We start from the raw sequence: 27606 nt of genomic DNA on the forward strand, positions 1-27606 counted from the left end.
TAAGACAAAGCACGGGAGGTGGGCTTCACATGGACGGACGGAACCATCTGCAGCGTCCCCTGCAAGTGGTGTGTAGGAGACTCCGAATGGAAATAAAGTTAATCGTACTTTTTCTCCTTTTCTTTATTTTTGTCCTCTAGATTTGCCAAAACCACCTGTCGCTCCCAAGCCAAAGACTACCAGTCCACTGACGCCAGTGACCGCGCCCAAATTCCCTTCCTCAGCCAGGCTCGAGAGTCTTCACAGTCCAAACTCCATGTTCACGGGTCTGAAGCCCCCCCATTGCCCCCAAGCCCAGGCTGACTGCCCCAAACAAGTGGAGAGCCAGTGTGTACCTGAATGACAGCTTGAACAAATGCAGCAACGGACGGCTGCTCTGTGTAGACAGGGGGTTTGATGAGGGGCCCTGGTCCGTCCCAAAGTGCTCTGAGTCAGAGACCGACGAGGATTACATCGTGGTCCTCAGGGCTCCGCTGAGGGAGGACAAACCCAAGGACGGGGGCAGTGTGGGGAATGCAGCCCTGGTGTCTCCCGAGGCCTCTGCAGAAGAGGAAGAGGAGCGTGAGGAGGGAGGCGAGGCATGTGGCCTGGAGAGGACAGGAGCTGGTAAGGACTCGGCGGCTATTGCTGCCCCAGCTGCAGTATTGCTGAGCAGGGAGGGTGAAGAAGGCACAGACCTCACTCCTGAGGACCAAGGAGAGGGCTGCGGATGAGCCAGGGACAGAAGAGCAGGTATCCAGAAGTGAGGAGGAAGAGAAGCTGGTGCAGCCACACAGGGACTGCAGCCTGGACAACGGCAGGCCTTGGGCTGGAGAGGTGGTCTTCCAGAGCGACCTCCTCCTGCCTCACATCCATGGAGAGGACCACAAGCCCCCCCGACAACCCTGGGGAGGCAGAGGAGGATGATGAGGAAGGCTGTGCCAGGACAGACCCAGCGGGGCACATGAGGGCTCGGATCCTGACAGGCCTACTGAGGACATGGGAGAGGATGCTGAGGAAGCCAGCGAGGAGCCCCCTGAGAAGGAGGAGCTGGCTGGGGTCCAGGAGGCAGAGATGGCCATGAACAGCCCTGAGGTTCTTGAGGAGGGATGTGAAGAGGCCACAGGTGTCATAGGTGGGGAGCAGGTTGACCTTGGTGAACTACCTGACCATGAGGAGAAAAGCAACCAGAAAGTGGCAGCTGCCACCCTGGAGGACTGCACACAGGATGAGCCTGCTGAGGAGAGCTGCCAGATCGTCCTTTTCCAGAACAACTGCATGGACAACTTTGTGACTTCCCTCAGAGGAAGCCCCTACGAGTTCTTCCCAACCAAGAGCACCTCTTTTTGCAGGGAGAGCTGTTCTCCTTTTTCTGAGTCAGTGAAAAGCTTAGAATCAGAGCAGGCACCAAAGTTGGGGCTGTGTGCGGAGGAGGACACCGTGGTTGGGGCTTTGTGTGGCCAGCATGGACCCCTGCAAGATGGAGCGGCGGAGGGTCCCACAGCCCCTGATGTGGTGGTCCTGCCGAAGGCGGAGGAGGAGGAAGTGGGGGAGGAGGAGAAGGAGGAGGTCATTGTGGATGACACACTGGCCAACCCCTATGTGATGGGAGTGGGCCTGCCAGGAAGAGGAGGGGAGGAGGAGGAGGAGGTCGTGGATGACACGCTGGCCAGCCTCTATGTGATGGGAGTGGGCCTGCTGGGAGGAGGAGGAGGCTGTGGATGACACACTGGCCAACCCCTATGTGATGGGAGTGGGACTGCCAGGAGGAGGAGGAGAGGAGGAGAAGGAGGAGGAGGCCATGGATGACATGCTGGCCAGCCTCTATGTGATGGGAGTGAGCCTCCCGTGAGGAGGAGGGGGAAGAGGAGGAGGAGGTTGTTGATGACACACTGGCCAACCCCTATGTGATGGGAGTGGGCCTGCCGGTCTGGCAGCCCCTCGAGAAGGAGGGCAGGCTGCATTGGATGCCCTGGGTGGTTATGGCTCAGAAGAAGAAATGAACTGTGAAGGAGAGGGCAGCCTGGTCTCCGTGGACAGGAAGAACATCGACACAAGGGCCTGGCCCCACTCTGGGAAGGTGGCCAGAAACCGTCCCAGAAACTGCCCCCAAAGAAACCAGATCTGAGGCAGGTTCCTCAGCCCCTGGCATCGGAGGTGCCGCAGAGGAGGCAGGAAAGAGCTGTTGTCACTGAAGGGAGGCCCCTGGAAGCCAGCAGGGCCTTGCCAGCAAAGCCCAGGGCCTTCACTTTATACCCTCGGTCGTTCTCCGTGGAAGGCCAAGAGATTCCTGTTTCCATCTCTGTGTACTGGGAGCCAGAAGGGTCGGGGTTAGATGACCACAGGATAAAGAGGAAAGAGGAACATCTCTCTGTCGTGACTGGGAGTTTCTCCCAGAGAAACCACCTTCCATCCAGCGGCACCTCCACGCCTTCTTCCATGGTCGACATCCCACCTCCTTTCGACCTGGCCTGCATCACCAAGAAGCCCATCACAAAGAGCTCTCCCTCACTCCTGATCCACAGCGACTCCCCGGACAAGTACAAGAAGAAGAAGTCATCCTTTAAGCGGTTCCTGGCACTGACGTTTAACAAGATGGAGAGGCCAGGCGCGGTGGCTCATGCCCGTCATCCCAGCACTTTGGGAAGCTGAGGCGAGCAGATCACCGAAGGTCAGGAGTTCGAGAGCAGCCTGGTCAACATAGTGAAACCCCGTCTCTACTAAAAATACAAAAATTAGCCAGGCATGGTGGTGTGCACCTGTAATCCCAGCTACTTGGGAGGCTGAAACAGGAGAATTGCTTGAACCTGGGAGGCAGAGGTTGCAGTGAGCCGAGATTGTGCCATTGCACTCCAGCCTGGGCAACAAGAGTGAGACTCCATCTCAAAAAAAAAAAAAAAAGAAGACGGAGAGTAAATTGCATGTGAAGCTGTCTTCCTCCAGGTCCCTCTTCAGAATCCAGCTGCCACAGGCCTTCCAGGAAAGTCAACCAGAGAAGCCTCAATAACTCCCCTCAGCTTAAGTCTCAAACTGGGAAGCTCCAGGCTTCTGAATACCCCTCATCCCACATCGTTTATAGAGATGGCAAGAGGAAAGGTGTCTCCTTCAGCAGGATGGTGTCCAGGGTGGAGTCTTTCAAAGACCGCCCCTGACCACCCTTTCTGCCCTTGCCACTGGCCAAGCCACTATCTATCTCCTTCCCCAGCGCTGACCATTCAGACTATGAGGACATTCCAACCATGAACTCGGACTATGAGAATATCCAGATTCTGCCCTGGAGGCCTGCAGGGCTGGTGTGTTCAGGAAGCTGTTTGAAGATCAGAGCAGAGCCCTGTCCACAGCAAACTAAAATGATGGCTATGTGGACATGAGCAGCTTCAACACCTTTAAGAACAATCAGCAGAGCACAGACCAGGACGCAGAAAGGTACCTGACATTCTATTTCCTTTCTTTTTGGTAGCTGTAACTATTCAAAAGGCAGCGTGGGTGTGGGGGACAGATGGACTTGCTTTCCAGCCTCAGGCTCTGTTTCCCACTAGCTGCACTGACTTGGGGTGAGTGGCTTTACATCTCTGAGCCCTAGTTACTTCATCCATGAAATAGGACTCATGCTACCTCACAGCAGATATTTAAGAATATCAGAGTAGATATTCTATGTGAAAGTAGTGTATAAAATGCAAAATATGGTACACGTAAGAGCATTTTTTTTTTTTTTTGAGACAGAGTCTCACTCTGTCGCCCAGGCTGGAGTGCAGCGGCACCATGTCAGCTCACTGCAAACTCCGTCTCCTGGGTTCAAGCAATTCTTCTGCCTCAGCCTCCCGAGTAGCTTGGATTACAGGCACCCACCATCATGCCCAGCTAATTTTTATATTTTTAGTAGAGACGGGGTTTCACCATGTTGGCCAGGCTGGTCTCGAACTCCTGACCTCAGGTGATCTGCCCACCTCAGCCTCCTAAAGACAGGCATTTTTATTTACATTATTTGGGGGACAGTTGTATCTCCTAGGTAGATGGCTTTGTGACTCCCCTCTGAGAGTGTCACCAAGAGAGAAAGTTTTGGAATCTTGCCAAACTAAATCTCTTTTTTTTTTTTTTTTTGAGATGGAGTCTCACTCTGTTGCCCAGGCTGGAGTGCAGTGGAGTGATATTGGCTCCCTGCAACCTCTGCCACCCGGGTTCAAGTGATTCTCCTGCCTCAGCCTCCCAAGTAGTGGGGATTACAGGTGTCTGCCATCGCACCCGGCTAATTTTTGTATTTTTTTTTAGTAGAGACAGGGTTTCACCACGTTGGCCAGGCTGGTCTTGAACTCCTTACCTCATGATCTACCTGCCTCGGCCTCCCAAAGTGCTGAGATTACAGGCATAAGCCACCATGCCTGGCCCCAAACTAAATATCTTTCACCATCAGGAAAATAGCCTAAATTGAGATTGATACTTTTTATTGAGTAAATATACACTGTATTCAATAAGGAACTAGAAAATAAATTTTATTTGAATTGTTTAAGGAGCTAATGGTGTGGCTCACACCTGAAATCCCATCACTTTGGGAGGCTGAGGCAGGTGGATCACTTGAGTTCAGGAGTTCGAGACTAGCCTGGCCAACATGGTGAAACCCTGTCTCTACTAAAAATGTAAAAATTAGCCAGGTGTGGTGGCAGGCACCTGTAATCCCAGCTACTCAGGAGGCTGAGGCACGAGAATCGCTTGAACTCTGGAGGTGGAGTTTGCAGTGAGCCGAGACTGCGCCACTGCCCTCCAGCCTGGGTGACAGAGGAAAACTCAGTTTCAAAAAAAAAAAAAAAAAGAGCTAATGGTGCTGTTACAGGAAAGGGGTCCCAATCCAGACCCCAAGAGACGGTTCTTGGATCTTAAGCAAGAAAGAATTTACGGTGAGTCTCTACAGTGCCAAGTAAAAACAACTTTATTAAGAAACTAAAGTAGTGAAAGCACAGCTACTCCATAGAAAGAGTAGGGCATTCCTGAAAGCGGAGGAATGTGTCCACCGTAGGTACAATGCTTGTGTGTGTGTGTGTGTGTGTGTGTGTGTGTGTGTGTACACAAGCATTGTATATATTTTATATATACATATAAAATATATATACATAAAAAAATATTTTATCCTATATATATGATTAAAAAGATTCTCGGGAGATGTGCTCTGCTACAAGGGTTTGTGATAAAGGATTAATTCTCTTAACTAGTATATTTTGCAAGAATTAATATTATTTTTAAAGCAAAATTAGGAATGCCTTTGTTCTCCAGATATCAGAATATCTGGACTCTCCCAAGTCTGGTCTGTTTAGTAAACGTTATTAATTTGTTCCCTTAGCTGTAAACATCTGGAGGCTAGGAATGTCTAACCTTTTGGGAACGCAGTCCAGCAAGTCTCAGCCTCATTTTCCTAGGCCTCACTCGAAATGGAGTTGCTCTGGTTTGAATGCCTCTGACATATCTCCCCCCTCCCTTTACAAAAGGACCCTTAATCCTGGGGGTTGCAGAGGGATGAAGATCTGTCTTCTGTAACTTTTTCAGGCTGAATAGGGGCGATGATATTCCTGCCTAAATTAGGGTCTCTTGCATTCAGGGTAGGGAGAAGCTCAGTTAAAGAGCGTTGGTATGGTTAATGTTGTTTGTAACTCCCGAGTTCCGACAAAAGGTGATGTCTGGAAGATTAATAAGTGTTTAAGAAAGCATTGAGTGAGCTTGTCTTGCATTTCTACACAAAGAGTACAACTGCAATATATTCCACAACAGCAAAGCAAAATAGGTAAAATTATTCCAAGTAAACTAAACAGGGGCAGGAATATCATCGCCCCTATTCAGCCTGGGTCCTGGCCCAAGAACTGGGCAGTTGTTGGAACCAAGCTGATAAAGGGTTGACTGATAGCGCATTCATGGCAGAGATATGAGTGTCTAAAGCTTTTTTTTTTTTTTTCTTGAGATGGAGTCTCCCTCTGTCACCGAGGCTGGAGTTCAGTGGCACGGTCTCTGCTCACTACAAGCTCCGCCTCCCGGGTTCACGCCATTCTCCTGCCTCAGCCTCCCAAGTAGCTGGGACTACAGGCTCCCGCCACCATACCCGGCTAATTTTTTGTATTTTTAGTAGAGACGGGGTTTCACCGTGTTAGCCAGGATGGTCTCAATCTCCTGACCTCGTGATCCACCCGCCTCGGCCTCCCAAAGTGCTGGGATTATAGGCGTGAGCCACCGCATCCGGCCGTCTAAAGCCTTTATAGTCTGGGTAATATTATGCGAATAGTCTGGAACATACACACAACATTCGGTTTTGATTAAAGCACAAGTTCCCTCCTTGGGCTGCTGTTAAAATGTCCAAAGCCATATGGTTTTGTAAGACTACCTGCCTAATCGGAGAAGTTTCCTCAGGAGGGTAAGGGCCTGGGGTGTATTATTGAAAACTGCAGCCATGTGCTTCAGTAACAAGGCTTCAACTTGTAACTCGATACTGATTGTAGCTACCTGCGGGGAAAATACAGCCATTGAATAGAACCATTTTGTTGCCTATGGTGAGCTTTCACAATTTCCCAGTTAGATGGGAGAGAGTCCAATTTGGTGAGATTAGATCTCCGGAGGTAAGGATGACCACATGTACGTACACCTTTTATTCCAGTTACAAGCTAAGTATGGCCAGCCATGAGTTCTGCAAGCCCATTACCAACCCAAGGAGAAGGGTAGGCACTTACTTTTGGTAAGTTATCTTGCCATCCCATCCACGTTTGGTCTGTTAAAAGAAGGGTCTGATTACATTGTTGAGGTGACAGCCATCCCACATTATGGTTCCAGTTTGGTGGTGACTGTTGTGCCTTTTAAAACATAGAGGTGCTTTGCCTGATACCTGCACTCAAACAGCTGTCATTTGCCCAAGTTCATTATGTATAGCATAACCTAAAGTTGGGGTGGAGTTTAGCTGTTTTTTAATTAGATTAAAAAGGTGCTGTTTTGTTTCTTCGTAGGAGTGGAAGGGGCTAAGTCCTGTGTGGCTATGATACATGGGAAAAGAGGGGCTATGTTTATAATGTTTCGTTTTCCAATCATAATAAAATCCCCATAAACTTAGGTTGGCCAGTTGAATATGCCAGGGCCACCCGGAAGTGGAGAAAAGGAGCAATTTTCCACATACCCGACAGTTTGATTTTGTAGAGAGGCCAAAGTCTGTGCCCACTCAGTAAATAAAATACTCTCTGTGTGATTCCAACTTATACCCAAAAGTAGAATGCCAATCCATGTCTTTATGTTACCCATCTCTTGTATTTTTTTTGAACAGGAGTTGGAGGTCACTGATTGGCTTACAGGAATAAACGTGATTAGTCTTTCATGTTCCGTCGGCCTGTGGGACTTTTTATAAGAGACAGGTTTAATTTGAGATAGGTGGACCCCGCTGTTTATTTTCAGAAGTTTAACTGCAGTTGGGGTACTTAGGATAACTTGATAAGGTCCCTTACATTTTGGGAAAACTTGGTCTGCTGGGGATCTTTTCTTTCATGTTTTCAATAGGACCCAGTCTCCTGGCTGGTTGTAACAAAATTCTCTTTCTTAGTGAAGGAAGGGAGTCTTTGATTTCCATATTTAAGGAGTGCTTTTTGCACTTATCCTAAGTTGATTACATAATTTTGTAGCTTGAAAGTATTTATGTTTATTAGGAGGTCTGTAGTTAAGAAAGGCCTTTCATACATTATTTTAAAAGGGCTGAGCTGCAGATTTCCCTTTGGGGTCACTTGAACTCGTAATAAGGCTACAGGTAGTAAATACAGCCAGGTTTCTGATGTTTCTTGTCATAGTTTAGCAAGAGTTCTTTATATTTTTACCTTTCCATAAGTTATTGGGGCACAGGTGGTATTTGATTACGTAAGTTCTTTGGTGGTGATTTGTGAGATTTTGGTGCACCCATCACCCGAGCAGTATACACTGCACCATATTTGTAATCTTTTATCCCCCGCCCCCTCCCACTCTTCCCCTCAAGTCTCCAAAGTCCATTGTATCATTCTTATGCCTTTGCATCCTCATAGCTTAGCTCCCACAAATCAGTGAGAACATATGATGTTTGGTTTTCCATTCCTGAGTTACTTCACTTAGCATAATAGTCTCTAGTCTCATCCAGGTCACTGCAAATGCTGTCAATTCATTTCTTTTTATGGCTGCATAGTATTCCATCATATGTATATAAAAAATAAACTGTGATATATATATAATAAACTGTGATATATATATATCACAGTTTGGTAATATGGTATTATTTGATATATACTATATATATATAAACTGTGATATATATAATAAACTGTGATATGTATATATCACAGTTTGGTAATATGGTGTTATTTGGTATATATATTATATATAATGAACTGTGATATATATCACAGTTTGGTAATATGGTATTATTTGGTATATATTTGGTGTGTGTGTGTATATATATATATACCTACATATACACACACACACATACATATATATACCAAATATATATATATCACAGTTTCTTTATCCACTCATTGATTGATGGGCATTTGGGTTGGTTCCACAATTTTGCAATGGTAAATTATGCTGCTATAAACATGTGTCTGCAAGTATCTTTTTTGAATAATGACTTCTTTTACTCTGGGTAGATACCTAGTAGTGGGATTGTTGGATCAAATGGTAGTTCTACTTAAGGAATCTCCACACTGTTTTCCATGGCAGCTGTACTAATTTACATTCCCACCAGCAGTGTAGAAGTGTTCCCTTTTCACTGTATCCACACCAACTTCTAATTTTTTTTTTTGTGGTGGGTTGTGGGGGGGTTGTTATGGCCATTCTTGCAGGAGTAAGGTGGTATCACATTGTGGTTTTGATTTGCATTTCCCTGATCATTAGTGATGTTGAACATTTCTTCATATATTTGTTGGCCATTTGTATATCTTCTTTTGAGAATTGTCTATTCATATCCTTAGCCCACTTTTTGATGGGATTATTTGGTTTTTCTTACTGATTTGTTTGAGTTCCTTGTAGATTCCAGATATTAGTTCTTTGTTGGATGTATAGATTGTGAAGATTTTCTCCCACACCGTGGGTTGTCTGTTTACTCTGCTGACTGTTCCTTTTGCCATGCAAAAGCTGTTTAGTTTAATTAGGTCCCAGCTATTTATCTTTGTTTTTATTGCATTTGCTTTTGGGTTCTTGGTCATGAAATCCTTACCTAAGCCAATGTCCAGAAAGCTTTTTCCAATGTTATCTTCTAGAATTTTTATAGTTTCAGGTCTTAGGTTTAAGTCCTTAATTTATCTTGAGTGGATTTTTTGTATAAGGTGAGAGATGAGGATCCAGTTTTGGTCTCCTACACGTGGCTAGCCAATTATCCCAGCACCATTTGTGGAAAAGGATGCCCTTTCCCCACTTCATGATTTTGTTTGCTTTGTTGAAGATCAGTTGGCTGTAAGTATTTGGGTTTATTTCTGGGTTCTCTATTCTGTTCCATTGACCTATGTGCCTATTTTTATAACAGTACCATGCTGTTTTGGTGACTATGGCTTTGTAGTATAGCTTGAAATCAGGTAATGTGATGCCCCCAGATTTGTTCTTTTTACTTAGTCTTGCTTTGGCTATGCAGGCTCTTTTTTGGTTCCTTATGAATTTTAGAATTGTTTTTTTCTAACCCTGTGAAGAATGATGGTGGTATTTTGATGGGGATTGCGTTAAATTTGTGGATTGCTTTTGGCAGTACGGTCATTTTCTCAATATTGATTCTACCCATCCACCAGCATGGGATATGTTTCCATTTGTTTGTGTCGTCTGTGATTTCTTTCAGCAGTGTTTTGCAGTTTTCCTTATAGAGGTCTTTCGACTCCTTTGTTAGGTATATTCTGAAGTATTTTATGTATTTATTTATTTTTGCAGCTACTGTAAAAGGGATTGAGTTCTTGATTTGATTCTCCACTTGGTTGCTGTTGGTGTATAGAAGAGCTACTGATTTGTGTACATTAATCTTGTATCTGGAAACTTTGCTGGATTCTTTTATCAGTTCTAGGAGCTTTCTGGAGGAATCCTTAGGGTTTTTAAGGTAAACAATCATATCATCCATAAACAGTGACAGTTTGACTTCCTTTTTGCCTATTTGAATGCCCTTTATTTCTTTCTCTGGTCTGATTGGTCTGGCTAGGACTTCCAGTACTGTAAAGAAGAGTGGTGAGAGTGGGCATCCTTGTCTTTTCCCATTCTCAGAGGGAATGCTTTCAACTTTTCTGTGTTCAGTATTATGTTGTCTGTGGGTTTGTCATAGATGGCTTTTATTACATTAAGGTATGTCCCTTGTATGCTGATTTTGCTGAGAGTTTTAATCATAAAGGGATGCTGGATTTTGTTGAATGCTTTTTCTGCATCGATTGAGATGATCATGTGATTTTTGTTTTTAATTCTGTTCATGTGCTGTATTACATTTATTGACTTGCATATGTTAAACCATCACTGCATCCCTGGTATGAAACCCACTTGATCATGGTAAATTATCTTTTTGATATGTTGTTGGATTTAGTTAGCTAGTATTTTAGCATCGATGTTCATCAAGGATATCGGTCTGTAGTTTCCTTTCTTGGTTGTGTCCTTTCCTGGTTTTGGTATTAGGGTGATACTGGCTTCATAGAATGAATTAGGGAGGGTTCCTTCTTTCTCTAAGTTGTGGAATAGTGTCAAAAAGATTGGTACCAATTCTTCTTTGAATGTCTGATAGAATTCTGCTGTGAATCCTTCTGGTCCTGGACCTTTTTTGTTGGTAATTTTTAAATTACCATTTCAATCTCACTGCTTGTTGTTGGTCTGTTCAGGGTATCTAATTCTTCCTGATTTAAGCTAGGAGGGTTGTATTTTTCCAGGAAGTTATCCATCTCTTCTAGGTTTTCTAGTTTATGTGCATAAAGGTGTTCATAGTAGCCTTGAATGATCTTTTGTATTTCAGTGGTGTCAGCTGTAATATTTCCTGTTTCATTTCTTAGGTTATTTGGATTTTATCTCTTCTTTCCTTAGTTAATCTTACTAATGGTCTATCAATTTTATTTATCTTTTCAAAGAACCAGCTTTCTGTTTCATTTATCTTTTGTACTTTTTTTGTTCCAATTTTATTTAGTTCTGCTCTGATCTTGGTTATTTCCTTTCTTCTGCTGGGTTTGGGTTTGGTTTGTTCTAGTTTCTCTATTTACTTGAGGTGTGACTTTAGATTGTCTGTGCTCTTTTAGACTTTTTGATGTAGGCATTTAGGGCTATGAACTTTCCTCTTAGCACCACCTTAGCTGTATCCCAGAGGTTTTGATAGGGTGTGTCATTATTGTCATTCAGTTTGAAGAATTTTTAAATTTCCATCTTGATTTCGTTTTTGGCCCAATGCTCATTCAGGAGCAGGTTATTTAATTTCCATATATTTGCATGGTTTTGAAGGTTCCTTTTGGAGTTGATTTCCAGGTTTTTTCCACTGTAGTCTGAGAGAGTGCTTGATACAATTTCAATTTTCTTAAATTTATTAAGGCTCATTTTATGGCCTATCACATGGTCTGTCTTGGAGAAAGTTTCGTGTGCTGTTGACTAGAATGTGTATTAGGCTGTTGTTGGATGAAATGTTCTGTATATTTGTTAAGTCCATTTGTTCTAAGGTATAGTTTAAATCCATTGTTTCTTTGTTGCCTTTCTCTCTTGATGACCTGTCTAGTGCTGTCAGTGGAGTATTTTAAAGTCCCCTACTATTATTGTGTTGCTGTCTATCTAATTTCTTAGGTCTATTAGTAATTGTTTTATAAATTTGGGAGCTCCAGTGTTAGGTGCATATATGTTTATGATTGTGATATTTTCCTGTTGGACAAGGCCTTTTACCATTATCTAATGCCCCTCTTTGTCTCTTTTAACCACTGTTGCTTTACAGTTTGTTTTGTCTGATGTAAGAATAGCTACCCCTGCTCGCTTTTGGTATCCATTTGCATTAAATGCCTTTTTCCACGCTTGTACTTTAAGTTTATGTGAGTCCTTGTGTGTTGGGTGAGTCTCCTGAAGGCAGTAGATAGTTGGTTGGTGAGTTCTTATCCATTCTGTGGTTCTGTATCTTTTAAGTGGAGCATTTTGATATTTACATTCAAATGTATTGAATGAAATATTGAAATGTGAGGTACCATTGCATTCATCTTGCTCTTTGTTGCCTGTGTAATTTGTTTTTGTTGTTGTAGTTTTGTTTTGTTTTTGTTTTTTAACTTGTATTTTTGTTTTATAGGTCCTGTGTGATTTATGCTTTAAAAAGGTTCTCTTTTGATGTGTTTTCAGGATTTGTTTCAAGATTTAGAGTTCCTTTTAGCAGTTCTTGTAGTGGAGGTTTGGTAATGGCAAATTCTCTTAGCATTTGTTTGTCGGAAAGTGACTGTATTTTTCCTTCATATATGATGCTTAGTTTTGCTGGATACAAAATTCTTGGCTGGTAATTGTTTTGTTTGACGAGACTGAAGATAGGGCCCTAATCCCTTCTAGCTTGTAGGCTTTCTGCTGATAAATCTGCTGTTAACCTGATAGATTTTCCTTTATGGGCTACCTGGTGCTTCTGTCTCACATCTCTTAAGGTTCTCTCCTTCGTCTTAACTTTGGGTAACCTGATGGCAATGTGCCTAGGTGAAGATCTTTTTGCTATGAATTTCCTGGGTTTTTTTTGTGCTTCTTATATTTGCAAGTCTAGGTCTCTAGCAAGGCCAGGGAAGTTTTCCTCGATTATTCCCCCAAATATGTTTTCCAAGCTTTTAGAATTGTCTTCTTCCTCTGGAACACCAATTATTCTTAGGTTTGGTCATTTAACATAATCACAGACTTCTTGGAGGCTTTGTTCATATTTTCTTATTCTTTTTTCTTTGTCTTTGTTGGATTGGGTTAATTTGAAGACCTTGTCTTCCAGCTGTGAATTTCTTTCTTCTACTTGTTCAATTCTATTGCTGAGACTTTCCAGAGCATTTCACATTATAAAAGTGTGTCCAAAATTTCCTTACTTTTTGATTGTTATTTCTTTAAGCTATCTATTTCCTTGAATATTTTTCCCTTCACTTCTTGTATCATTTTTAGGATTTCCTCACATTGGGCTTTGCTTTTCTCTGGTGTCTCCCTGATTAGCTTAATAACTAACCTCCTGAATTCTTTTTCAGGTAAATCAGGGATTTCCTCTCGGTTTGGGTCCATTGCTGGTGAACTAGTGTGATTTCTGGGGGGTGTTGAGCCTTATTTTGTCATATTACCAGGGTTGGTTTTCTGGTTCCTTCTCATTTGAGTAGGCTCTGTCAGAGGGAAGGTCTAGGTCTGAAGACTGTTGTTCAGACTTTTTTGTCCCATGCAGTATTCCCTTGATGTAGTAGTCTCCCCCTTTTTCTGTGGATGTGGCTTCCTGTGAGCTGAACTGCAGTGATTGTTATCTCTCTTCTGGGTCTAGCCACCCAGCAAGTCTACCCAGCTCTGGGCTGGTACTGGGGGTTGTCTACAAAGAGTCATGTGATGTGAACCATCTATGGGGCTCTCAGCCATGGATACTAGTGCCTGTTCTGGTGGAGGTTGCAGAGGATACAGTGGACTCCATGAGGGTCCTTAGCGTTGGTGGTTTAATGCTCTATTTTTGTGCTGGTTGGCCTCCTACCAGGAGGTGCTGCTTTCCTTAAATGACCTTTATCTTCTGCTACTACAGTGGATAGGGAAGGACCATCAGGTGTGGGTGGGGGTAGGAGTGTCTGAGTTCACACTGTCCTTGGGCAGGTCTTGCTATGGCTGCTGTGGGGGATGGAAGTGAGATTCCCAGGTCACTGGAGTTGTGTACCTAGGAGGATTATGGCTGCCTCTGCTGAGTCATGCAGGTTGTCAGGGAAGTGGGGGAAAGCCAGCAGTGACAGGCCTCACACAGCTCCCAAGCAAACAGAAGGGCCAGTCTCACTCCCACCGTGTGTCCCCCAACAGCCCGGAGTCGGTTTCCAAGCAGAGGGCCAAACAGGCTTGAAAACTTACCAGAGGCTTTCCACCTCCCAGCTGAGAGAGAAAGGGGTTTTAGTTCTTTCCCGTTCCTGTGAAGTCTGCCAGGTTCGCACCCTCCCCCGAGTTCTTGCCAGGAGGCTTCTTGCCCCGTTCAAATTGTTACAAAGCTCAGCTAGAGAATTCCTTCTCCCTGCGGAGTTTTACCGCCTGCCCCTCTGGCTACCCTTCTGCGGGATCCCTGTGGTGTCAGGCAGGAATGGGCTGTTTGGGGACCCAGTGAGCTCCCAGGACCTTTCTGCTGCTTCCTCTACCTCTGTATTTTGCTCGGCTCTCTAACTTGACTCAGCTGCAGGTAAAGTCGGAAAGTTCTCCCACAAACAGAACTTCAGCTTCTCCAGTGGGGGCGTGTGTTTGGGAGAGGAGAGTCTCCCTTTCCCACTTCTGTAGTTGGGGCACTCACAGTATTTGGGGGGTCTCCCAGGTCCTGCAGGAGCACTGCTTCCTTCAGAGGGACTGTGGGTCCTCTCAGGATTGCTGGTTTGTTCTTGCAGTGGATCTGGAGCTAAAATTCACAATGCAAGCCTGCATGCTGCTCTGTCCAGAGCTGCTATTTAGTCCTCAAGAGTTCCCTTTAGAGTTTGATTAGCTCTTTCTACTTTCCCTGAAGACTGTGGCCTCCACTCCAAGTGAAGGCAGTATTGAATTTCTAAGGCTGAAAATATGTTTTGGGTAATTGTTGCTGTGAAAGATGGACCATTATCACTCTGTAAGCTCTTAGGCAGCCCAAGTCTAGGAATTATTTCCTTTAGTAGGAGTTTAGAAACCTCAATTGACTTTTCAGACTGCATAGGAAAAGCCTCGATCCCACTGGTAAAAGTGTCAACAAATACTAATAAATATTTAAACCCTTTACATGGGGGCATTTGAGTATAATTTATTTGCCAGTCTTTACCAGCGTATGTTGCCCTATGCTGAACAGGCCTTACTAGAGGAGGAGATAAAGATTAGTTATTTGGGTTATTCTGGGCACAGAGTTCACAGGCCTGAGTTACCTGCTTTACTATTTTAAGTAAGCTTTTTCCTATAAAAAGCTGAGACATGAATTGAAACAGGGCATCTCTTCCCAAATGAGTAAAGTCATGCAAATGCTTAACTGTTTTCCACTGATTAGCACCTGGTATTAACAGTTTGTTGTTATTGATAGGCCAACCAAAAGGATCTTAAATTAAACCCTGACCTTTAGCCCATTGTCATTCCTCTTTGGTGTATGAGTTCTGTCATTACCGTGGCTGAGGGCACTAACATGCTGACAAGTTCAGCTGGCTCCTTTAACACTGCTGCCTTAGCAGCTGCATCTGCAAAAGAGTTTCCCTTAGCCTCACTGGAGTCTCCTTTTTGATGTCCTCTGCAATGGATTACAGCTACTTTCTTGGGCAGCAAAACAGCATTCAATAGATTCAGAATTTTTTAATGATATTTTATAGGGGAACCGTTAGCAGTTAGGAGTCCCCGTTCCTTCCAGATAGCAGCATGAACATGAAGTACCAGAAAGGCATACTTAGAATCAGTGTGTTAATTCTTAAGTCCTTTCCCAATTGCAGGGCTCTAATAAGAGCTATTAATTCTGCATTTTGAGCTGAGGTAGAAGCTGGTAAGGCCCGGGATTCAGTTACCTCATGTTGACTGACAACAGCATACCCAGCTTTCCTGTTTCCCTGGTGCACAAAGCTACTTCTATCTGTAAACCATTCTGCCTCAGGATTATCTAGAGGCTCATCTTTTAAATCCAGATGGCTGGAGTATACTTGCTCCATAACTTGTATACAAGAATGATCTAGGGTAGGTGGATTCAAATAGGTAGGTGGATTCAAAGTTTGACATACTTTAAGTGTTATATTAGGAGCACCTAGCAACAAAGCCTGATATTTTAATAAATGTCCCCCTGTCATCCACTGGTGTCCTTTAGCTTTTACACTCCTTGTACTTAGCGTGGGGCTAAAACATCCAGATGTTGTCCTAAAACCAGTTTATTGGCTTTATCTACTAAAAGAGCAGTTGCTACCACTTCCCTGAGGCATCCAGGCCATCCCAAAGGGAGATGGTTTAATTGCTTGGAAAAATATGCCACTGGTCAGGGAATATCTCCTAACTTCTGTACAAGGACACCTAGGGTGGTTCCTTGTTTTTCACCCACATAAAGGAAAAATGGCTTAACAAGATTAGGGATTCCTGGGCTGGAGCTGATTCCAGTTTCTCCTTAAGAGCATTAAAAGCCTGTTTACAGTTATTATCCTGTTCAAAAGGATTTACATCTGCTCCTTTTAGAGCCTCATATAAAGGCTTGGCTATATGCCCAAATCCAGGCACCCATAAACGGCAGAATTCTCTCATCCCTAGGAAAGCCCACAGCTGCTTTTTAGTTTGGAGTTCTGGAATGTCCAAGGTAGCTTCCCTTTGTTCTGGCGCTATTGCCCAGGTGCCAGGGGTTAGGACATATCCTAAGCGTTTAACCTCTTGAGTTGAAATCTGGGCTTTATGCGTCTAAACCTTATATCCATTAGCTCCCAGAAAATTTAGCAACATGGTGATATTTTCATTTGAGTTTCTTTTGGTTGGGCTAGAAATCAGCAGATTATCTACATATTGAATAATACTGCCCTTATTTAATTGTAACATCTTTAATTCTCTAGCCAGTGCATTTCCAAATGGATGAGGGCTGTCCCTAAACCCCTAAGGAAGAACTGTTCAAGTTAATTGAAAAACTAAATGACTATCAGAATCAGTCCACTTAATGAATTGTGAATCAGGGTGTACTGGAATGCAAAAAAAAAAAAAAAAAGGCATTCTTAAGATCTAAGATCGTAAACCAATTGGCATCCCCAAGGACCTCGGCTAATGGCAAGTAGGGATTGGGCACTATATTATGTATGGGAATGACAGCCTCATTGACAATTTGAAGATCTTGAACAAATTTATAGTCTCTATTTGGCTTTGGCTTTTTAACTGGTAAGACTGGCATATTACAAGGAGACTCACAGGGCCTTAGCAACCCAAATTGCAAAAACTTAGCTATTAATGGTTGGACCCCTCTTTGTGCCTCTGGCTTTAAGGGGTATTGTCTCTTCCAGGGGTATGGGCTTAAGTTGGATGTAAACTGGGGAAACATTTAACGTTTTGCCTGTAATCTTAGTGTCCCATACTATAGGATCTACTTGGGAGATTACTTCAATAGGTAAAGTAGATAAGTCCCCTATTGACTTTCCTCCCTTATCACAGGAAAGGAGGAGGAGTAGTTCCTCACCTGCCTTGTGATTTCCAAAAGATACCACTGTCTGCAGCTGAGTCAACAAATCCCCTCCCAACAAAGGGGTGGGGCACTCAGGCATGATAAGAAAGGCATGTGAGAAAACCAAAGTCTCTGAAGAACAGCTTAAAGGATAGGTCAAATGGCATCTATGGGCTTGTCCATCTACCCTGTGACCATACAGTTTTTGGGTGACAGAGGCCCATTATAATGGGCGAAAACAGAGTAAGCAGTCCAGAAGGAAGTTAATATTCTTACCTGCCACATCAAGGGTTACTGAGGCTTCTCCAGAGATATGGCTAGTTGTCTGATGGAAACTGTGGCAAAAGGCCTTGGGCCCCCATCACTCTTGGGTTTGTCTGGCTAATTGGCCATTATTGGTTCAGGTGCCAATGGCTCCCTCTTCCAATGACCACTTTTCTTACAGGGTGCACACTGATTTATGCACAAGGCACAGTGACTCAGACATCCAGCTTTGGCCTTCCCACCTTTCAGCTTCCCTTGTTCAGGCCAAAGGCCAGGAGGGCAACCCCATCAGCTCCAGCCCAGGAATCCCTAATCTGCAGCTTAAGGCTGCAGCCAAGAGCTGCACCTTGGGGGAGGTCCATCTTGTTCTTTCTGCTTCCTCTGCTCTGTCCCTGTTATTAAAAACTAAAAATTCCAAATCCAGAAGCTGTTCCATAGGAGTTTGGGGACCTGTAGCTGCTTTTTATAGTTTCCTACAGATATCAGGGGCAGACTGGGTTATAAAATGTACTCCCAAAAGGGTTTGTCCTTCCTTTGGGGCAGAATCAGTGTTAGTATATTTCCTGATTGCCTCAACTAAATTCTTTTGAAACAAAGCTGGATTCTCATCTTTACCCTGAGAAACTTCCTTAACCTTTGCATAGTTAACAGGCTTTTTCATATATTTCTTCATCCCTTCCAACAAACAAGTGACCATATGAGCTTTCCTTCCCAAGTCTTCACTGGCCCTTTGATACTTCCACTCTGGATCTTGATCTGGAACTGCTCTACATCCTGCCATATATATTATGGTTTGGGTTGTGAGCCAATGCCTTATCTGCATGAGCCCTAGCTGTCCCCAAAACACATTGTTTCTCTTCCACTATATAACACAGAAACAACAAAACATGAAGATCCTGCCAAGTTAAACCATAGGCTGAAGTTAATTTCTCAAACTCATCTATGAATTGTCCTGGATCTTCAGAGAAAAGACCAAACTTCTCTTTGCATAGAGCCAAATCAGATATAGAAAAGGGAACATGTACTCTCACAGTGCCTTCTTCCCCATTTGCCACCTCTTTAAGTGGACAAAGGTTTCCTGTTGGAGGTTGATATGAGGCTCCACTATGAGTGGTACTTGCTGGGCTAAGTTCTTCAGGGAGTGGTGGGTACAGAGTGGGACTAGACGGGAAAGAAGGAGGGGATGAAGGGTTCTCAATAGAGCTTTCAGGTGGACTAGAGGGAGAAATGACTGGTGCATCTGAACCTTCATAGCTGACAGAAGGAGGTTCTGGTCCACCCAAAAGTGCCCAATGAACCAGGCGAGGTTTGCATCAAAGGATCATCTAGTATGTCTAATTCTTTTTCTTCCTTTCTTCTCATCAAACATGATGCACATTATCCAAATAACAAATAAATTTATAACCGAGCCATGAATCTTAGATAAACCACAACATGGACTCCAACACAAAAAATGTTGAATAAGGCAAGGAAATGAGGAGGATTTAGATGGGAATAACCAGAACAAGCAGATTCTGGGCAATAGCAGAGGAGCAAAGCCAGTTTGCCCGAATCCAATAAAGGAAAGAAGTGTTTTGTTTTGTTTTTTTAGTGTGCAAAATGAAACAAAACAGCAAGGAGAAAAGTCCCCTGATTTTTCTATGCTAGTGCTTCTTGATCACACTTAGTTGGCATAGCAGCAACAAAACATAACCACATTTGCCAGGCATGGTCACTCACACATGTAATCCCAGCTCTTTGGGAGGCCAAGGTGGGTGGGTCACTTGAGGCCAGGGATTTGAGACCAGCCTGGCCAACATGGCAAAACCCCGTCTCTACTAAAATACAAAACTTAGCCAGGTGTGGCGGTGGGTACCTGTAATCCCAGCTACTTGGGAGGCTGAGGTAGGAGAATTGCTTGAACCTGGGAGTTGGAGGTTGAGTGAGCCGTGCCACTGCACTCCAGCCTGGGCAAAAAAGCAAGGCTTCATCTCAAAAACAAAACAAAACAAAACAAAAAGCATCTATCTAATCTTATTGCTCATAGCTATTAAATACCAAATCTCAATCAGCAATTTTAGAGACAGAGTGTTTAATGCTTTTTGTGCCCTTCTGTGGTCAAGAGAAATATGTTACAGGAAAGAGGTCTCAATCCAGACCCCAAGAGAGGGTTCTTGGATCTCAAGCAAGAAAGAATTCAAGGCAAGTCTGCAGTGTAAAGTAAAAGTAAGTTTATTAAGAAAGTAAAGTAATGAAAGTACAGCTACTTCATGGATAGAGTAGAGTGTTCCTGAATATAAGAGGAGAAATGCGTCCACCCTAGGTACAATGCTTGTATATATATATATAGGATTAAAAAAAGATTTTCAGGAGATGTGCTCTGCTACAAGGGTTTGTGATAAAGGATTAATTTTCTTAATTACTATATTTTGCAAGAATTATTATTATTATTTTCTTTTTTGAGACAGAGTCTTGCACTGTCACCCAGGCTGGAGTGCAGTGGCGCCATCTCGGCTCACTGCAAGCTCTGCCTCCCAGGTTCACGCCATTCTTCTGCCTCGGCCTCCCAAGTAGCTGGGACTACAGGCGCCCACCACCGCACCCGGCTAATTTTTTGTATTTTTAGTAGAGATGGGGTTTCACCGTGTTAGCCAGGATGGTCTTGATCACCTGACCTTGTGATCTGTCCGCCTCGACCTCCCAAAGTGCTGGGATTACAGGCGTGAAGAATTAATATTATTTTTAAAGCAAAATAATTTTTAAAGCAAAATTAGGAATGCTTTTGTTCTCCAGATATCAGAATATCTGGAAACTCCCAAGTCTGGGTCTGTTTAGTAAACATTATTAATTTGTTCCCTTAACTATAAACATCTAGAGGCTAGGAATGTCTAACTTTTTGGGAATGCAGCACAGCAAGTATCAGCCTCATTTTCCTAACCCTCACTCGAAATGGAGTTGCTCCAGTTTGAATGCCTCTGACAGTGCCCTGAGCTAAATTTCTGAATGGAAGTCTTTAAGAGCTACATCCAAGCTGGTTTTTAAAAAATTGATTCACGTTGGAAATGAGAGCAAAACACTGAAGTGTTTTGAACAACAGTGGGGGTGTTCTGACCCCACCTTCCCAAGACTGACTGAACGCCCCTCATTGATCATCCCAAGTGGATAATTGCCAAATCTTACCATTCCTCATGGAATTGTGGACACAACTTAAAGGTGATGTAGTTCACCCTGAACCATCTACACTGTTTGGGGGCACCTGATCTGAATTAATGAAAAAACAAATGGTTGTGATTTTAAAAGAACCCTTATGATTCTCTTCCTTCATGTGCAGAAACTTAAACCAGTCCTACACAGCTGTTGCTGCTAGGAATTCCTAGGGGACGCGCAGTCTTGCCTAGATAAGGATGATTTGCAATTAGCATTAGCTGTTGTTGGAGTAGAGCTGCTAGAAGTGTTTGCATGGATAATTCTCTTGAGTATTTTGCATGGTTCCCCATCCTAGTTCCATCTTCTCCTTACCCCGAGTCTGGGTGAGGCGATTAATTTATTAGTTCTTTCTAGGATGAAAAGATTTGTTTGTCAGAGCAAAGGTAAACACCTGCACGGCCCGAGGGACCGAGTTTAATTTGGAGAATGTGGACTTGTGTGAGCTGCAAGAGGGGTAGAGAGGCAGAGCTGACAAGTGTATTGCATTAATAACTATCCGCAGGAGTGGCCAACACCTGGCCCCAGCTGAGTGCCTCCTAGCACTGAGGAAAGCAGAACCAAGCTTTGCAACAATGAACTCTCCTTGCTGGAAGAGACCGCCCACCTCTAACAGGTGCTTACCCAGTGTACTTGAAATCCTCCAGCCACAGGGAACCCATCACTCCCAGAGCTGCCTCAACGGGTGCTGGGTACTCTGATCATGAGGAAGAGTTTCTTTCTGACTGAGGCATATACTGTTCCCCTCTAATACCCCTCCCCAACTCATGGGTCTTCTCTCTCAAGCCAGGTGAGGGAGCTTATTTCATCTTTTGTATGACAGCCCTTCACAAATTGAAATCTGCTTCTGTTGAATCACAGAATTTTATAGCTAGAGGAAACTTCAGACACAAGTCCTGTTACAGAAGAGGAAACTGGCACAGAGAGGAAATGGTGCTTGCATAAGGTCTCTGGGTAAGTTACTGGAGAAATCAGTGTGCAAACCCAGACTTCTTGACTTCTGGATCAGGAATTTGTAGTGAATTATGTGAGGGGATACCAGGTCTGGTTGTGCAGGCTGTGCATTGTACAATCACAAGAGCAAGTCCTTCACTTTTTGGTCTACGTATGGTGCCACCTGGGGTGTGCAGTGCACAGGCTGCTTGGCTATATGTGAAGGACCTGTTGCCTTGGTCTGTACTTTTTTTTTTAAATTTTTATTTCAATAGCTTTTGAGGTACAAGTGGTTTTTGTTTTTTGGGGGTTTTTTTGTTACATTGGTGAATTATATAGTGGTGAATTCTGAGATTTGAGTGCACTGGACACTTGGCTAGTGTACATTGTACCTAATGTGTAATTTTTTATTCCCAGCCTCTCTCCCTCCCTTCCTCCCTTCCTCCCTCCCTCCCTGCCCTTCCTCCCTCCCTCCCTGCCCTTCCTCCCTCCCTCCCGCTCCTTCCTCCCTCCCTCCCACTCCTTCCTCCCTCCCTCCCGCTCCTTCCTCCCTCCCTCCCGCTCCTTCCTCCCTCCCTCCCGCTCCTTCCTCCCTCCCTCCTTCCCCTTCCTCCCTTCCTCCCCTCTCCCTCCCCTTCCTCCCTCCCTCCCTTCCTCCCTCCCTCCCTTCCCCTTCCTCCCTCCCTCCCCTTCCCCCTCCCCTTCCTCTCCTTCCTCCTTCCCTCCCCTTCCTCCCCTTCCTCCTTCCCTCTCCTTCCTCCCCTTCCTCCTTCCCTCCCCTTCCTCCCTCCCTCCCCTTCCTCCCCTTCCTCCTTCCCTCCCTCCCCCTTCCTCCCTCCCTCCCCCTCCTCCTTCCCTCCCCTTCCTCCCCTTCCTCCTTCCCTCCCTCCCCCTTCCTCCCTCCCTCCCCTTCCTCCTTCCCTCCCTCCCCCTTCCACCCTCCCTTCCCTTCCTCCCTTCCTCCCTCCCTCCCCTTCCTCCCCTTCCTCCCCTTCCTTCCCTTCCTCCCTCCCTCCCTCCCCTTCCTCCCTCCTTCCTTGCCCTTCCTCCCTCCCTCAGTCCCTGCCCTTCCTCCCTCCCTCAGTCCCTGCCCTCCCTCCCTCCCTCACTCCCTGCCCTTCCTCCCTCTGTCCCTCACTCCCTCCCTCCGTCCCTCACTCCCTCCCTCCCTGCCCTTCCTCCCTCCCTCTCTCCCTGCCCTCCCTGCCCTTCCTCCCTTCCTCCCTCCCTGCCCTTCCTCCCTTCCTCCCTCCCTGCCCTTCCTCCCTCCCTCCCTCCCTGCCCTTCTTCCCTCCCTCCCACCCTGCCCTTCCTCCCTCCCTCCCTGTCCTTCCTCCCTCCCTCCCTCCCTGCCCTTCCTCCCTCCCTCCCTGCCCTTCCTCCCTCCCTCCCTGCCCTTCCTCCCTTCCTCCCTGCCCTCACTCCCTCCCTCCCTGCCCTTCCTCCCTCCCTCCCTGCCCTCCCTCCCACCCTGCCCTTTGTCCCTCCCTCCTACCCTGCCCTTTGTCCCTCCCTCCCTCCCTGCCTCCCACCCTGCCCTTCCTCCCTTCCTCCCACCCTGCCCTTCCTCCCTTCCTCCCACCCTGCTCTTCCTCCCTTCCTCCCACCCTGCCTTTCCTCCCTTCCTCCCTCCCTGCCTTCCTCCCTCCCTCCCTGCCCTTCCTCCCTCCCTCCCTGCCCTTCCTCCCTCCCTCCCTGCCCTTCCTCCCTCCCTCCCTGCCCTTCCTCCCTCCCTCCCTGCCCTTCCTCCCTCCCTCCCTGCCCTTCCTCCCTCCCTCCCACCCTGCCCTTCCTCCCTCCCTCCCACCCTGCCCTTCCTCCCTCCCTCCCACCCTGCCCTTCCTCCCTCCCTCCCTGCCCTCCCTCCCTGCCCTTCCTCCCTCCCTCCCTGCCCTTCCTCCCTCCCTCCCTGCCCTTCCTCCCTCCCTCCCTGCCCTGCCCTTCCTCCCTCCCTGCCCTGCCCTTCCTCCCTCCCTCCCTGCCCTGCCCTTCCTCCCTCCCTCCCCTGCCTTCCTCCCTCCCTCCCTTCCTCCCTCCCTCCCTGCCCTCCCTCCCTGCCCTTCCTCCCTCCCTCCCTGCCCTTCCTCCCTCCCTCCCTGCCCTTCCTCCCTCCCTCCCTGCCCTGCCCTTCCTCCCTCCCTGCCCTGCCCTTCCTCCCTCCCTCCCTGCCCTGCCCTTCCTCCCTCCCTCCCCTGCCTTCCTCCCTCCCTCCCTTCCTCCCTCCCTCTCTGCCCTTCCTCCCTCCCTCCCTGCCCTTCCTCCCTCCCTGCCCTTCCTCCCTCCCTCCCTGCCCTCCATCCCTCCCTCCCTCCCACCCTGCCCTCCATGCCTCTCTCCCTCCCACCCTGCCCTCCGTCCCTCTCTCCCTCCCACCCTGCCCTCCGTCCCTCTCTCCCTGCCCTCCCACTCTGCCCTCCCTCCCTCCCACCCCTCCTTTGCTCCCTCCCTCCCACCCCTCCTTCCCTCCCTCCCTCCCACCCCTCCTTCCCTCCCACCCCTCCTTCCCTCCCTCCCACCCCGTCCTCCCTCCCTCCCTTGCTGCCCACCCTGCTGAGTCTCTGAAGTCCATTGTATCACTCTGTGTGCCTTTATGTACTCATAGCTTATAAGTGAGAACAGATGGTTTTTGGTTTTCCAATCCTGAGTTACATCACTTTGCATAATTGCCTCCACCTCCATCCAGGTTGCTGCAAAAGACATTACTTCATTCCTTTTTATAGCTAAGGTAGTACTCCATGGTGTATAGTTATCACATTTTCTTTATTCACTCATTAGTTGATGGGCACTTAGGTTGGCTTCACATCTTTGCAATTGTGAATTGTGCTGCTGTAAACATATATGTGTGCAAGTGTCTTTTTCATATAATGATCTTTTTTCCTTTAAGTTAGATACCCAGTAGTGGGATTGCAGGATTGAATGATAGAGTTACTTTTTAGTTATTTAAGGAATCTTCATATTGTTTTCCATAGAGATTGTACTAATTTACATTCCCACCAGCAGTGTATAAGCATTCCCTTTTTACCACACCCATGCCAGCATCTATTGTTTTATAACTTTTTAATAATGGCCATTCTAACAGGAGTAAGGTGGTATCTCATTATGGTTTTAATTTGCATTTCCCTGATGATTAGTACTGTTGAGCATTTTTTTCATATGTTTGTTGGCTATTGTATATCTTCTTTTTAGAAATGTGTATTCATGTCCTTTGCCCACTGTTTGATGAGATTTTTTTTCTTGTTTGAGTTCCTTGTAGATTCTGGATACTAGTTCTTTGTCAGATGCCTAGTTTGCAAATATTTTTTCACATTCTGTGGGTTGTCTTTTTACTCTATTTCTTTTGTTGAGCGGAAGATTTTTAGTTTAATTAGGTCCCTTTTTTGTTTTTGTTGCATTTGCTTTTGGGGTCTTAGTCATGAATTCTTTCTTTGCCTAGGTCGATGCCTAGAAGAGTTTCTGCAATGCTGTCTTCTAGAATTTTTATCGTTTCAGGTCTTATATTTACATCTTTCATCCATCTGGAGTTGATTTTTGTATAAGGTAAGAGATAGGGATCCATTTTCATTCTTCTATATGTGGCTATCCAGTTTTCCCAGCCCCATTTATTAAACAGGGTGTCCATTTCCCAATTTATGTTTTTATATGCTTTGTCAAAGATCAGTTGGCTGTACATGTTTGGGTTTTTGTTTTTAATTTAAGTTCTAGGGTACATGTGCACAATGTGCAGGTTTGTTACATATGTATACATGTGCCATGTTGGTGTGCTACACCCATTAACTCATCATTTACATTAGGTATATCTCCTAATGCTATCCCTCCCCACTCCCCCCGCCCCATGACAGGCCCCGGTGTGTGATGTTCCCCACCCTGTGTCCAAGTGTTCTCATTGTTCAATTCCAACCTATGAGTGAGAACATGCGGTGTTTGGTTTTTTGTCCTTGCGATAGTTTGCTGAGAATGATGGTTTCCAGCTTCATCCATGTCCCTACAAAGGACATGAACTCATCATTTTTTATGGCTGCATAGTATTCCATGGTGTATATATGCCACATTTTCTTAATCCAGTCTATCATTGATGGACATTTGGGTTGGTTCCAAGTCTTTGCTATTGTGAATAGTGCCACAATAAACATACGTGTGCATGTGTCTTTAGAGCAGCATGATTTATAATCCTTTGGGTACATACCCAGTAATGGGATGGCTGGGTCAAATGGTATTTCTAGTTCTAGATCCTTGAGGAATCACCACACTGTCTTCCACAATGGTTGAACCAGTTTACAGTCCCACCAACAGTGTAAAAGTGTTCCAATTTCTCCACATCCTCTCCAGCATCTGTTGTTTCCTGACTTTTTAATGATTGCCATTCTAACTGTTGTGAGATGGTATCTCATTGTGGTTTTGATTTGCATTTCTCTGATGGCCAGTGATGATGAGCATTTTTTCATGTGTCTGTTGGCTGCATAAATGTCTTCTTTTGAGAAGTGTCTGTTCATATCCTTTGCCCACTTTTTGATGGGGTTGTTTGTTTTTTTATTATAAATTTGTTTAAGTTCTTTGTAGATTCTGGATATTAGCCCTTTGTCAGATGAGTAGAATGCAAAAATTTTCTCCCATTCTGTAGGTTGCCTGTTCACTCTGATGGTAGTTTCTTTTGCTGTGTAGAAGCTCTTTAGTTTAATTATATCCCATTTGTCAATTTTGGCTTTTGTTGCCATTGCTTTTGGTGTTTTAGACATGAAGTCCTTGCCCATGCCTATGTCCTGAATGGTATTGCCTAGGTTTTCTTCTAGGGTTTTTATGGTTTTAGGTCTAACATGTAAGTCTTTAATCCATCTTGAATTAATTTTTGTATAAGGTGTAAGGAAGGGATCCAGTTTCAGCTTTCTACATATGGATAGTCACTTTTCCCAGCACCATTTATTAAATAGGGAATCCTTTCCCCATTGCTTGTTTTTGTCAGGTTTGTCAAAGATCAGGTGGTTGTAGATATGCAGCATTATTTTTGAGGGCTCTGTTCTGTTCCATTGGTCTATATCTCTGTTTTGGTACCAGTACCATGCTGTTTTGGTTACTGTAGCCTTGTAGTATAGTTTGAAGTCAGGTAGCGTGATGCCTCCAGCTTTGTTCTTTTGGCTTAGGATTGACTTGGCAATGTGGGCTCTTTTTTGGTTCCATATGAACTTTAAAGTAGTTTTTTCCAATTCTGTGAAGAAAGTCATTGGTAGCTTAATGGGGATGGCACTGAATCTATAAATTACCTTGGGCAGTATGGCCATTTTCACGATATTGATTCTTCCTACCCAAGAGCATGGAATGTTCTTCCATTTGTTTGTATCCTCTTTTATTTCATTGAGCAGTGGTTTGTATTTCTCCTTGAAGGGGTCCTTCATGTCCCTTGTAAGTTGGATTCCTAGGTATTTTATTCCCTTTATAGTAATTGTGAATGGGAGTTCACTCATGATTTGGCTCTCTGTTTGTCTGTTATTGGTGTATAAGAATGCTTGTGATTTTTGTACATTGATTTTGTATCCTGAGACTTTGCTGAAGTTGCCTATCAGCTTAAGGAGATTTTGGGCTGAGGCAATGGGGTTTTCCACATATACAGTCATGTGATCTGCAAACAGGGACAATTTGACTTCCTCTTTTCCTAACTGAATACCCTTTATTTCCTTCTCCTGACTAATTGCCCTGGCCAGAACTCCCAACACTATGTTGAATAGGAGTGGTGAGAGAGGGCATCCCTGTCTTGTGCCAGTTTTCAAAGGGAATGCTTCCAGTTTTTGCCCATTCAGTATGATATTGGCTGTGGGTTTGTCATAAATAGCTCTTATTATTTTGAGGTACATCCTATCAATACCTAATTTATTGAGAGTTTTTAGCATGAAGGGTTGTTGAATTTTGTCAAAGGGCTTTTCTGCATCTATTGAGATAATCATGTGGTTTTCGTCTTTGGTTCTGTTTATATGCTGGATTACGTTTATTGATTTGCATATGTTGAA

At 45.0% G+C, this 27606-nt stretch overlaps 1 pseudogene; it reads left to right on the forward strand.

Moving 5' to 3' along the window:
- The first annotated feature begins 272 nt into the window (after positions 1–272).
- Positions 273–27606, forward strand: part of LOC100982930 (FYVE, RhoGEF and PH domain-containing protein 5-like) — a 176429-nt pseudogene continuing 149095 nt past the window's right edge.

The sequence above is a fragment of the Pan paniscus genome, chromosome 2 (assembly GCF_029289425.2).
Source record: "Pan paniscus chromosome 2, NHGRI_mPanPan1-v2.0_pri, whole genome shotgun sequence".
In the NCBI taxonomy this organism is placed as follows: Eukaryota; Metazoa; Chordata; class Mammalia; order Primates; family Hominidae; genus Pan; species Pan paniscus.